This window comes from Gracilinanus agilis, chromosome 1 (genome assembly GCF_016433145.1).
Source record: "Gracilinanus agilis isolate LMUSP501 chromosome 1, AgileGrace, whole genome shotgun sequence".
Lineage (NCBI taxonomy): Eukaryota > Metazoa > Chordata > Mammalia > Didelphimorphia > Didelphidae > Gracilinanus > Gracilinanus agilis.
The window spans coordinates 761,821,735-761,833,922 of record NC_058130.1 but is presented as its reverse complement, the minus strand read 5'-3'; positions in this window follow the sequence as shown (position 1 = coordinate 761,833,922).

Below are 12,188 nucleotides of genomic sequence, written 5' to 3'. Positions count from 1 at the left end.
GAAGAAAGGAAGGAAGGAAGGAAGGAAGGAAGGAAGGAAGGAAGGAAGAAAGAAAGAAAGAAAGGAAGGAAGGAAGGAAGAAAGGAAGGAAGGAAGGAAGGAAAGAAAGGAAAGAAAAAGAGAGCGAGAAAAGAGAAGAGAAAGAGAGAGAGAGAAAGAGAAGAGACAGAGAGAGAGAGTTGTTGTTCATTCATTTTAGTTATGTCTACCTCTTCCTGGCTCCATTTTTTGGGAGGTGGTATCTTGGGCACAGATTCTGGCATGGTTTGCCATTTCTTTCTCTATCTCATTTTATAGATGAGAAAACTGAGATCAATAGGGTTATGTGACTTGTCCAGGGTCACACAGATGGTGTCTGATGTCAAATTTGAACTCAAAACTTCCTGATTCCAGCATTGCTCTATTCATGGCACCATTATAGTGATTATACACACGCAATGCCTGTAGGTACACAGATACATACCTATACACATTCACACTTTCTCTTTGTATTATATAGATATACACACACATATATATATACATGAAATATATACATATGAAATATACATATATTTTTCTCTATGTATATTTAATGAATGGACCACGAAAACCAAAAATGTAAATAAAAACAAATTAATTAATGAATACATACATACATATGCAAGTTTTTTATAGTCCTCTCTAAATTTCCTGATTATCATTGCCTTCTCCTTTCCCCCACAGTTGCTTTTCCCTTTCTCAGCCCGATGCCCCAGCATCATTCCAGGACACAGCCTCTTAATCCAGCCATCCAACATATCTGAGAACACTCTCTTTAGCTCTGACTGCAGTACCGATGACTGATAAGTCTACTTCTCACAGCCAATATGAACCTGCCCATGTCTTACGTGACAGGCCCTGCTTCCATTGCCAGCTCTGGGTTCATGGTGCAGTGCTGATGGTTTGGAATGGGCTGGGGAAACTGCCATGAGTAGGTAGACTCTAATGGTGCCCTCTGGGGGTTTCTACATTTAGTTTTTTCCTCCCACTCTCATCTCCTACATTTTTTCAAATCAAAACCTTATTTTCCTTCCCTTTCATTAAAGAAATAAAAGAGAGGAAGACAGTTCTTGTTACTCAATGGGCCACTCAACAAAGTTTCCATCTGTTCTTCTCTTAAACCTCCAGGGCCATATTAGTCTTTCTGTCATCTTTGCAGAATAGGGATAAACTTTGCTTTCTTACTATTCTCAGCCTCCTTTTTCTCTTCCTTCAGGATCTCCTTTTCTCTTCCCTTTCCTCTCCCCTATCCTCTTCACTGCATTGGTAGGTAATAGGAATGGGGAAAATCATATCAAAATGATAATAATAACTAATGTTTCTGTAGTGCTTAGCATGTGCTAGGCACTCTACTAAACACTTTGCAAATACTATCTCATTTGATGCTCACAAAAATCCTTGAAGAGGATGCTATTATCATCATTTTATGAGGAAACTGAGATCAATAGGCTTAAGTAACTTGCCCAGTGTCATACAGTTACTAGGTGTCTGAGGCTAGATTTGAACTCATGAAGATAAGTCTTCTTGACTCTAGGTCCAGCCCTCCATCCATTGTGTCACCTACAGACAAATTATTGATGGGATAAATTGGAGATAATGAACAAAGGGAAGGCATTAGAATTAACAGGGATTTAAGGGAAGGCAGAAAGTACAGATAAGGAGAGAAAGTATTCCAGGTAGGACAGAAAGCCAGTAAAAATGCCCAGAGTCAGAGAAAGAAGGTCTTGTGCTAGGAACAGGATGAGATAGTTTCACTGGCAAGACTGGAAAGAAGGTATGGGGTGGGTCAGTGTGTTGCAGATTATGGAGGACTTTGGACATTAAATAGAGGATTTTTATATTTGAATCTGTAGGTGATGGGGAATTTATTGAGTAGCTGGAAGTGACATGGTCCATTTCCATGACCCCTTACTCTATGACTCTTCTGATAGGATAGATGGTGGATAGCACATTTCATCACAGGTCTTCTGGAATCATAGCTGGTCACTGCTTTGATTAGTTCATTATTTGTCTTTACACTATTATTATTGTATAAATTGTCCCATTTCTACTCACTTCAGTCTGTATCAGTTCATACAAGTCTTCTCACTTTTCTCTAAATCATTCTACCATTTCATAATAGTATTCTACTATATTCATGAATCATTATTGTCAACCCTTTAATTTGACAGATTAAGACCTGAGATCTATAATGATTATTAGCTACCATTTATATGATCCCCTAAGGTTTGTAGAGCACTTTACATAAGTTATTTCACCTGATCCTCAGAGTAACCCAGTGCAATAGATAGTATTATTATCATCTCCATTTTAGAGACAAAGAAACTTTGATGGAAAATCACTTGCTTTTGATTCATATAGCCAGAAAATGTTTAAGATGGGATTTGAATTCAGGTCTTCCTGAGTCCCCATTCAGAGCTTTCACCTTTATACCACTAACTGATTCTATTTGTCTTAGGCCATCAAGGTCATATCAGAGATGGGAATCAAACCCAAGTCTCCTACCTTCACATTCAACATATCAATTACCCTTTCCCCAATGGACCTATACAAATTAGTTTCTGATATTCCCAGTAAAGGACTCAGTAGTCTGTTCTTTGATAATCCCACTGGTTTCACTTTTTTTGTCACTCATTTCCTTTCTTAGTGAAAACATGCCTTCTTGGCAAAGGACTTTCTTTTCTTTGCAGCCATGTATTCATGAAGACGGCTCACTAACTGGAGGTTGGACAGATTTTAATACTGGAAACCTGTGCTATTTGTGGGCCTGGGATTTTGGTTTGGAATACTTGCAGTGGCCCTGGCTAGATGTATATAGGCTCCCGTGCCCTTTACAGACTGTCTATTCTAGTAGAATCAGAATTAATCCATACTCTTCATCTTGATACTAACAAGGAAAACAAAATGCCAGGGCAGTTAATGGCCAAGAGAGTAATATTGAGGTTGGGTAGAGCATTTCTTATCAATACTAACCATTATTATTGGATTTCTCCATTCAGGGAAGCTACATTTTGTAATAAAGGTGAAAAGCAAAACATAACAGAAGAGCCTTTCTGATTTCAGGCCTGGCTCCCTAGTCACTGTACCACCTTTCTATCTATCTATCTATCTATCTATCTATCTATCTATCTATCTATCTATCTATCTGTCTGTCTGTCTGTCTGTCTGTCTGTCTATCTATCTATCTATCTGTCTGTCTGTCTGTCCACCTGTCCATCTGTCTGTTTGATCCATCCATCCATCCATCCATCCATCCATCCATCCATTTATCTATCCATCTATCCATCTATCTATCTATCTATCTATCTATCTATCTATCTATCTATCTATCTATCTCTGTCTGTCCATCTGTCCGTCTGTCTGTCTGCCTATCTGTCTGTCCACTTGTCTGTCTGTTTGATATATCCATCCATCCATCCATCCATCCATCCATCCATCCATCCATCCATTTATCCATCTATCTATCCATCTAGTGAGCTAGTTAGCTAACTATGTACATGGATGTGTATGTATCCACACATACATATACATTCCTCTATGAATGTGTGTGTATAAAACGTTTTTGGAGATATTTTTGTTAAATGTCTGCTAGCATATTACTTCTTGTGTGGCATGAAGGTTGTTATTTGTCCTTAGTTTTTGAAGAGGACCAATGGCTTCATAGCATGATGTCTTGATTTAGGCATGAATGGGGCTTGAAGTGAGTCAGAGTCTCTTCCAGTCATTGAAGTCCAGTAGCAGGACAAAAGTTAGCTGATGGCTTGGGTACAGTGGATGACTTTGACACCTTCAATGTCTAAACAAGCTCTAAGCACTCCACAACAACAGCTTTAGTCCCTTACATGGCCATTGGAAGGAATTGTTCTCATGTACCCATGTCACTAAGGGGAGTTTTCACATGCTTGGGGTACATATCCCCCTGCCCTCACCAACTGGTTTGTGGTCCATTGGTTACCTTGACCTGATGTTGTCCGTCTACAGAGATAGTTTACCTGGCTGTGGCCACTGCATATCCAATAGCTTCTTGGAGCCACAGGTGAAAGTTGAGTGCCACGTGGACACCAAAGGCGGATGAGGAGCCCTGAAAAGGACTCAGCAAGTCTTCTCACTAGAGGTGCTAGTCCTCTTTGAACACCCATAGAATCCGGTAGTGAGGGACCAGTGGTTAGAGTGGCCCAGAGTCAGGAAGATTCATATTTAGGAGTTCAAATCTCGTCTCAGATATATACTATCTATGTGACCCTAGACAAGTCACTTCATCCTGTTTGCCTCAATTTTCTCATCCGTAAAATGAGCTGGAGATGGAAATGACAAATTCACTCCATTGTCTTTGTCAAGAAAAATCCTCCCAAAGAGTCAGACATGAATGAAACATTACTAAAACAACAATGCCATGAAGGTAATTAAATGTAAAAGTCAGGATTTGAACCCAAATCTGACTCTAAATTTAGCACTTTTTTCTATGAGTATATTTTTTAATTAAAGTTTTATTGACTTTTAAATTTTGATATTTAGATTTGCCCTGGTGCCCATCTCTTTCCCTTTCCATGAAGTCATCTCTTGTAAAAAAATTTAAGAAAAAGGAGAAAAGAAAAGGAAAAAAGAACAGTAAAATCAATCAGTACATAGTGCATGGGGATGGGGTGATAATCCTCACCTCTGCAAAGGATGGTGACAAGAAGGTGTCTTCTTGTCTCTTTTTGGGGATTAAGTTTGTTTATAATTTCACAGCATTCACTTTTAATTGTTTTGTGATGGTTGTTTATCCCATTTACATAATTATAATCACTGTGTATTATTTTCCTAGTTCTACTTGTTTCATATTACATCAGTTTGTGTAAATCATTCCATGCTTCTATATATTCATCATATTCCTAATTTCTTGTTGCACATCAATATTCTGTTACATTCATGTATCTCCCTTTGTTTTCCCGTGTACCAACCAATGGAATCTACCTTGTTTCTTGTTGTCTGCTACCATGCATACAAAAAATGTTACTATAAAAATATTTAGTCTAGCTTCTTACACTTACTTTGTGTTACCCTGGGCAAGTCACTTCACCCTGTTTGCCTCAGTTTCCTTACTTGTCAAGTGAGCTGAAGAAGGGAATAGCAAATCATTCCAGTATCTCTGCCAAGAAAACTCCAAATAGGGTCTGGGAGATTCAGACATGATATTTTAGTGTCCCTGGGTCATTGCCTATTTATCAATGAGCTCCTTTGGATGCAATTCTAGCAATGAAATCTTAGTGCCCCCCTAATGTGCTGATCTCTATTTTGTATATATCTTATCTGTAGATAGAATTTTGTAGGTTGTCTCTCTCATTTGACTTAATGCCCCTTGAAGTTCCAGTCTATTTTTGCCTCTCTTTGCAGCCCCATTATTTAGCACAGAGTCTGGCATACAATTGACCCTTAAAAGCTTGTTGACTTGATTCCAGTCAAAGAATATGAACACCTTAACCCCTTTATTTACATAATCCCAAATTGCTTTCTAGAATAGTTGTATTGATTCACAGTGCCTCAAGTAATGCATTAATTAGTGTGCCTATTTTTCCACAGTTCCTCCAAAATTTGCTAAACCCATCTTAGGCATCTTCACCAATTTACTAAGTGTTAGATGAAACTTCAAGAATATTTTAATGTGCATTTCTCTTATTAGTGATTTGGAGCGTTCTTTCATCTAGTTGTTAATAGACTGTAATTTTTTTCCCTTGACAACTATTTAGTCATATCCTCTGAAACATTTGTTTATTGGGGAATGGCTTTTGTTCTCTTATATTTTTGGTTGTCATCCATATAGTTTGGATACCAAATTCCTATCAAAGAGAATTGGTATAAATATTTTCCCAGTTAACTGTCTTATTGTCCTAGATTTGTTAATTTTCTTTGAACGACATTTTTTTGGCATCATGTAATTAAAATTATTTATTATTTATTCTTTCATAATTGTCTCTCCCTTGTTTCGTTAAACATTCATCTACAATGAAGTTTGTGAAAGGCATATGTCTACTTTTTATGGTTTGATGTTTAATATTTAAGTCACGTATCTATTTTGAATTTATTGTGGAATATGATGTTAGATGTTTGTCTAAATCTAATTTTCTCCAGAGTGGTTTCCAGTTTTCCCAGCAGTTCTTGACAAATAAGGAGATCTTTCCTAAGTAATTTATGTTTTCTGGTTTATAGCACACTTGGTCATTGAATTCCATTATTTTAAATTCTCCCTTGCCTAAGTACTGTGCAGAGTTCTGGGAATAAAAATACAAGCAAAAAAGAAGAGATTCTGACCTCAACAAACTTACATTTTCCACCCCTCCATCATTAATAGTTCTTTATTGTATGAAGTGTGTGCAAGGCATTGTACAAAATCCAGCTGATTTTAACAAGTTTCTCTGATAAAGATTTCATATCTAAGATATGTAAGGAACAGATTTGAATGTATAAAACTGAAAACTAATCCTCAATAGATACATGGCCAAAGGACATAACAAACAATTGTCAGAAAAGGAAATCTAAGTTATTAACTATAAAAATGAAGGCAACACATAAAAAATTGGTGAACAGATTGGAGGGAGATGGTACCCACTTAATGTATAGAACATCTATGGTTTTATATGATATAGAAAATCCAGAGTCTTGAATGAAGTCTAAAAAGTAATGAAGATATGCCTGCTTTTGAATTCATATCAAATGGTTATAGTACTGTTCCTTTAAAATAATTTTGGAGCCTGGAAATGCAATTCCCCTCATCCCAACCTTTTGTTTTTTATTATTTCCTTTGTTATTCTAGCACTTTTATTCCTCCAAATGAATTTATTATTTCATCTAGCTCTAAAATTTCTTTTTGATAGTTTAATTGGTATGGAATTAAATCTATACATTAACTTGTATATTATTGTCATTTTTATTATATTGACACAGCCCAGCCATGAGCACTAAATATCCTTCAGGTTATTGAAGTTGTTTTTTATTCTTTAAGGAGCATTTTGTAATTGATATTGATGATCTTTTAAAAATTGCCAAACTTTTTTTTTGCGTTTTGTAATCATTTTGATTGAAATTTCCCTTTCTATGGTTGCCTCTGGTGTTTTATTAGTAGGCTTGGTGTTGACTTTTATTGGTTTATTTTGTAGCAAAAAACTTTGTTGAAGTAATACATCACCTCAATTTGTATTTTTGATGATTATCTAAGTTTTTCCAAATAAGTCATCATGCCAGCAGGAAATAAATTTTATCTTCTTTTTCTCTTTGCACCTTTAATTACCTTTTTTAACAGAAGTTATAAGGGGCACATTCTTGAATTATTCCTGTATTTATTGAGAAAATTTCTAGTATATTCTCATTGCAAATGAGTCTTGTTTTTGGTTTTGAGGAGATAATTTCTAAATCATATATATTTTCAAAGGATCCCTCTGTGGCTACTTTGTAAGTTTTTTTTTCTTTTTAAAAGGATAAGTATGTAACATTTTAAATTTCCTAAATATTTTCTTTGTAGCTATTGAGATAGTCATGTGTTTTTAATTTTAATATAATAAATTATACTCATTATTTTCTTCATATTAAGTCACATTTGCTCCTTCTTTGTTCCTACCTTTGTTGGGTTTATATATTAGTACCACATTTGTCTCATAAAATACTTTTGATAGAATTTTTTATTTCTCTGTTTTTGAGAAGAACTTGTATAAGTATTAATTAGACTTTAAAAGTTTAATTAAACTCTCTTGTAAATCAGTTAGAACCAGAAGCACTCTTGTAGTTATTCCTTTATGGTGAGTTCTATTTCCTTCTTTGGTTTTGGAATATTTAAGGTATCTTTTTGATTTTCCATTAGTTTGGGTATTTCATATTTTAAAAATAATCTTCTGTTTCCTTTGTGTTTTCAAATTTGTTGGCATATAACTACATGGTAGGTTATCATGATTATTTTTAATTCTTTTGCATTTTGCTATAATACAACTTTGTTTATACTTAATTATGCAGATATGTTTTTCTTTCCCTTTTGAAAAAAATTATGAAATTTGAAAAAAATTGAAAAAATTCAATTTGTTATTATTTTTTTGTTATTTCCCTTTTGAAAAAATAAAGGTTTTCAATTTTGTTATTTTTTTCAAAGTATAAACATTTAATTTTGATTGTCACACCCACTCTTTTTGGTTTATAATTTATTTAATTCTTCTTTAATTTTCAACATTTCTTCTTTTGTATTCATTTTGATTTTCTAGTTTCTAAATTCATATTTAGTCCATTAATACTCTGTTTTACTAATGTATGGTTTTAGGGTTATTATTTTTCCTGTGAGGACTAAATTAAATGTATGCCAGAAATGTTTGTATGTTTTCTTATCATTATTATTACCTTTCAAAAAACTTTTAATTGTTTCTATGATATGATCTTTAACTCCTTACTTATTTAGGATTTTTAAATTAAATCTTAATTCAAGGTTTTGTCTTTGGTTTATGTTTTCTGAATTGATCTAGTAATCAATTTTTATTGTTATCATCTGTAAAAGATGTGCTTAGTATTCTGCTTTATTTTATTTTTTTGCTTATTTGCAATTCCATTGTGCCTTGATCCATAGTAAATTTTTGTAAGTGGTTCCATTATAAAGGTGTCCTATATCTTTTAGCTAATTCCTTTAACAATTTGTTCAATTTTATTTCCCTTTTGTTTAGCATTCTATGAGATTTGTCTAATTCTAAGAAAGAAAAACTAAAGCATCCTACTATTTTCATGTAGCTGACAATGTCTTTTTGAAATTGATTTTTTCAGGTCAGCTGGGTAGCTCAGTGGATTGAGAGTCAGGCCTAGAGATAGGAAGTCCTAGGTTCAAATCTGACCTCAGACACTTCCCAGTTGTGTGACCCTGGGCAAGTCACTTGATCCCCATTGCCCACCCTTACTGCTCTTCTACCTAGGAGCCAATACACAGAAGTTAAGGGTTTAAAAAATTAAAAAAAAAAGAAATTAATTTTTTCCTTTATGAATTTAAAGGCTCTGTCATTTGAAGCATTAAATTTAAGGAATTGATGGGGAAATATTAGTAATGCAGATTAAACTTAATTTAAGTTTAAACTTAGAAGTTAATTGTGTCTAATATATTTTATCTATCTGTGTATCTATCTATTGATTGATCCTTTAGCAGGTTTCTTGTTAAAAATCATCAGCATACCCCCATTATACTTTTTTCTTAGAAATGTCAATTCATGAGGAAAGCATTTTAGCTCCCAGCCTCAGTTCCCTTCATTCTTTAGTATTCTCTCTAGTCTGAATTAGAGAGAATTTTTTTCTCTCGCTATTTTTTTTTCTAATTGACATCTAAATCTAAATTTTTCTCTCTAATTGACAATGTCACTCTCTAAGTGACAATGGGAAAGGGAAGGGGGTTGTTTTTTGTTCAGAGCCTCTGCAGACTTGGGATTTCCTAACTTAGGGTCAAACCCAAGCAATAGAAAACCCATTCCTCATACCCATAGCTTCCCTTCTTTCTCATTTGGCTATGTAGAGTTAGTTGCTTGTTGCAGCAGAAGGATGAAAGAAGAATAGGGGAGGAATGTGCTAGCAGAGAGTCTGAGGCAGGAGGGGAAGTCACAAAGGCAGAGTTCTGCATCTTTTTTCCCCTTTTCTCTTTAGGAACATAGAGGCCAGCAGAGAAGGGGTGCTGAGTAAGTAATGTATTGGCATTCTCCACTGTTCATTCATAAGGTTATTATTACTTCTTGGGCTTCTTGATTTCTTGTCCTGTGGATTCAGTTGTAATCATTCTGCTTATGATGCATAGTTTTGCTTTTTGAGGTTTTATTGAGAGTTAGTAGGGACTAGAGAAAAAGTAAAATTCTCCATATTTTTGGTCTTACAACCAGATTATGCCTAGGGATATATTTTCCATGAATGGTGAAGGGGAAGACTTCTTGCATATTGGATTACCTCTTTTAAGACTTTGTACAATTCATCCATGACACTGAATAATAGCAGCTTGTTTAGGTATCAGGCTAGGTGAGTTTGGCTAGGCTGTACCAGTATTTATGTCTTGAGAATGCCTTTGGGGGTAGAGTCCCTGTGGAATCCACCAGAGGGGCAGTGTTGGTGCATTGCAGCTGACAAGAAGTGAAGGGTTTGGAAAAGCAATGACTGGAGAAGTAATTCTGTACCAAACTACAAGAGAAAAAAAAAAGAACAAAAAACAACAGCCATCATTTTCATTGCCAGCAGCACATTACTCAAAACAGACCAGAAGTCTTTCTTCCAGAACAGACTCCTATTGTCTGTTCTGCCTCCCGTCCTCAGCTGTGTCAGATAGCACCTGGAGCCTCAACAATGGGCAACAGGCCTTTGGCAAACATGCCTGACTTAGAGCCTCGGTCTGCTTTGCCCTGACCTAGCCCTTGGCTGGCATTATTTGCTTTGGAAGAGCCCACATCGGTTACTCAGGTCATTTGTTTAACGGATGAGTTTTTAATAGCAATGGATGGGAATTGGAGTCTCAGAGGTCAACTCCCAAGTCAAAGGCGTCTTCTTTCTGCCTTGTAGACATGCTGAGGACAGAAAGCCAGTATCATCTCATCCATCTGCTGCAGAGAGATTCTCTGAGATCTGATGCTCTGGGCAAGCACTGTTGTAAGGATGTTGGTGCAGAATGCTTCAGTTCTCTTTGTAGACCTTTATGACTCACCTTTCCCATCTTATTATACATTATTCCTTCATCATACTCTACAGTACAGTGGATTTTCTTGATGTTGCTTGTACATGACACAATCTCCCATTCTCATATCTTTGTATAGTCTCTTCCTCACTCCTGCAAGGCACTGTCTTCTCACTTCTATTCTTATGATCCCTATTTTATTAGTTTTTAGTCATTTTCAGTTGTGTCTCACTCTTCATGACCCCATTTGGGGTTTTCTTGGTTGAGATACTAGAATGGTTTGCTGTCTCCTTTTCCAGCTTATTTGATGGATAAGGAAACTGAGGCAAATACGGATAAGTGCCTGGTCCAGGGTCACACATCTAGAAAGTGTCTAAGGTCAAATTTGAACTCAGATTTCCTGACTCCAGATCAGACACTATTTACTTCACCACCTAATCTGTAGATTCCTTTAGTTCAAATCCTGTCTTCAACAAGAAGGCTTTTTTTTATCTATTTGCTGCTAATCCTCACCCCCAGCCCCCTTCCATCCCTAGTCATTGACTTGTATTTATTTTGTATAAGTATTACATATTTGTATAAGCACATGTTGACTTCCTTGATAGAATGTAAACTCCTTGCTTCCTAGCTGTATGACCCTGGGCAAGTCACTTAACTGCCATTGCCCAGCCCTTACTACTCTTCTACCTTGAAACCAATACACTGTATTGATTCTAAGACAGAAGGTAAGGATTTTTAAAAAAAGAACATAAACTCTTTGTTTTATTTTGGCTTTTCCCCCTCTATACCTTTGGTGCTTAGCAAGTGCCTTGTTCAGAATTCTTAATAAATATTTGCCAATTAATTAATTAGTCTTTTAAAAAATCATCTTGTCTCCCTTAGTACTTTGCATCTATGTGCTTATATAAACTTTATATAATTTCTTAATAAAAAGTTGCCTATACATTTAATTATATTTTTAAATGTCCTAGAGGAGCTCATTATTTAAAGAGATATATGTGAATTGTGTAGGGAATTCTGAAGGGAGGAAGCCCTTCTCCAATAAACAACAATTATTAATTCAACAAAAGGCATTAATTCTAAGTGTTGGGGATCCAAAGATGAAGAAGTTTAAAATTGCTCCTTTCACACAACTCATTGCTTTCCCTTTCCATCTATGTGAAGAGTATATAGTACAAGAAGCACATGTCTAGGGGCAGCAGGGTAGCTAAGTGGATTAAGAGCCAGGCTAGAGATGGGAGGTCCTGGGTTCAAATTTGATCTTGGACACTTCCCAGCTGTGTGGCACTGTTCAAGTCCCTTAACCCCCATTTCCTAGTCCTTACTGCTCTTCTGCCTTGGAACCAATACATAGTATTGATTCTAAGATGAAAGGTAAGAGTTTTTAAAGAAGAAGAAGGAGGAGGAGAAGGAGAAGGAGGAGGAGGAGAAGGAGAAGGAGGAGAAGGAGGAGGAGGAGGAGAAGGAGGAGAAAAAGGAGAAGGAGGAGGAGGAGGAGGAGGAGGAGGAAGAGGAGAAGGAGGAG